We start from the raw sequence: 2,430 nt of genomic DNA, 5'->3' as shown, positions 1-2,430 counted from the left end.
AATGCCCAATTCCTCTGCTGGGAAGAGACTTACTAACAAAGCTTGGAGCCCAAATCACCTTCAATCAGGGAGGGCCTGCAAACCTCACCGTGAGGTGACCAAACGCCCTCATCATGGCAGTGACCATGCCCACGGAAGATGAATGGCAACTCTACCACCAGGAAAAGGGGGGCCTGGTGAAGCCCATCTGCCTGCTGGAGGAGTTTCCTGATGTCTGGGCTGAGAACGGGGCCCCCGGCCTGGCTCGCTATCGTGCACCTGTAATGGTAGAACTCAAGCCTGTGGCTCTCCCTGTCAGACAGAGGCAGTATCCGATACCACGGGAAACACACCTAGGAATTCAGACCCACCTACAGCGGCTGAAGGATGCAGGAATATTAATTGACTGCTAATCGCCATGGAACACCCCGCTGTTGCCAGTCAAGAAGGCAGGGGGAGGAGATTACCGGCCTGTCCAGGACCTGCAGGCAGTCAACAATGCTGTTATCACACTGCACTCAGTAGTCCCTAATCCCTACACTCTCCTGAGTCTCCTATCACCACAAGCCAGCTGGTTCACTTGCTTGGACCTAAAGGACACATTTTCTGTCTTCGCTTGGCACCAGTTAGTCAGCCCTTGTTTGCTTTTGAATGGGAAGACCCCCATACAGGAAGGAAAACACAAATGACTTGGACTAGAATTCCCCAAGGCTTCAGGAACTCCCCTACCCTGTTCGGGGAAGCCCTAGCAGCGGATTTGTCAATGTTCCCGGAAGAAAATCCAGGCTGCACTTTGCTTCAGTACATGGACGATCTGCTCCTAGCAAGCCATGACCGGGAGAGGTGCTGGGAAGGGACGAAGGCTCCTCTAGCCAGACTCTCCGAGGCAGGCTACAAAGTCTCCTGGAAAAAGGCCCAAATTTACCAACGAGAGGTCCGATACCTCGGATTCATCATCTCAGAGGGACAGCGTGCCCTGGGTCCGGAGAGGAAGTGGGTTGTCTGCTCCATCCCTCAGCCAAAGACCAAGAAGGAGGTTCAAGAATTCTTGGGAGCAGCAGGATTCTGTCGCATATGGATACCTGGATATTCAGACCTGGCCAAGCCACTTTATGAGGCCACAGCAGGCTCAGGAAAAGACCCTCTAAACTGGGGATTTGAACAAGAAAAGGCTTTCCAGGAAATAAAATGGCTGTTGACCAGCGCCCCTGCATTAGGGCTGCCAGACATAAAACGATCTTTCAATCTCTTCATCTGTGAGAAAAACCACACAGCTTTGGGGGTCCTCACCCAAACGGTGGGGCCCTGGCAACGTCCAGTGGCTTACCTGTCAAAACGCTTGGACCCAGTGGCCTCTGTGTGGCCCCCATGCCTCCGGGCCCTGGCGGCCACAGTAACCTTAATCAGGGAGGCTGACAAGCTCACTCTCGGACAGGACATTAATGTCAAAGTTCCTCATGCGGTCATAGCTCTAATGAATGGACAGGGCCACAAATGGCTAACCAGCTCCAGAATGGCCCACTACCAAGGATTACTATGTGAAAATCCACGAGTCAGACTAGAGACTGTACGAACATTAAATCCTGCCACTTTCCTGCCAACAGAAGAAGGGCTCCCAGATCACGATTGCGAAGAAGTGATGGATGAAGTGTATTCTAGCAGGCCAGATCTGATGGATCTTCCCCTCTCAGATCCGGAGCTCGAACTTTTCACAGATGGAAGCAGTTTCATCCAGAATGGACGATGAAAGGCCGGATTCGCAGTCACCACTGCTGACAACGTTATACAGGCTGAAGCCCTACCGCAAAGCTGGTCTGCACAACGAGCAGAACTTTGGGCATTGGTTCAGGCATTACGATATACAAAGGGAAAACGGGTAAACATCTATACAGACTCTAAGTATGCCTTTGCCACCTTGCACGTGCATGGAGCAATATACAAAGAGAGATGATTGCTGACAGCAGGGGGAAAGGAAATTAAAAACAAAGAAGAAATTCTCCAACTGCTAGAAGCAGTGTGGGAGCCGTCTCGAGTGGCTGTCATGCACTGTAGAGGCCACCAAAGGGGCATGGACTGTGTTAGTAGAGGAAATCACCTGGCGGATCAGGCAGCAAAAAGGGCAGCAGAAGAACTGAGCTCCCCGGAAGTGCCAAAGCAGACCGCCAAGCTTCTGCTGGCTCCAGAACTGCCTCCCTCCCCAAACTACACCAAGGAGGAAGAACAATGGGCAAAAGATGAAAAGGGAATGAAAGAGGAAGGGGGCTGGTGGAAGTTGCCTGACCATAGGCTCTTTGTTCCCAGTGCTATAGCAGTCGCTCTGGTAAAACAACAGCACGAGCTAACAAACTTGGGGAAAACGGCCCTGGAAAATCTATTGGACAGATACTACTTCATTCCCAAGCTCCCCACCCTGTGCGCCCAAGTGAGTGCTAGATGCATCACGTGTGCACG

The sequence above is a fragment of the Castor canadensis genome, chromosome 1 (assembly GCF_047511655.1).
Source record: "Castor canadensis chromosome 1, mCasCan1.hap1v2, whole genome shotgun sequence".
NCBI lineage: Eukaryota > Metazoa > Chordata > Mammalia > Rodentia > Castoridae > Castor > Castor canadensis.
The sequence above is the reverse complement of the archived record's forward strand: the minus strand, read 5'-3'. Positions refer to the sequence as shown.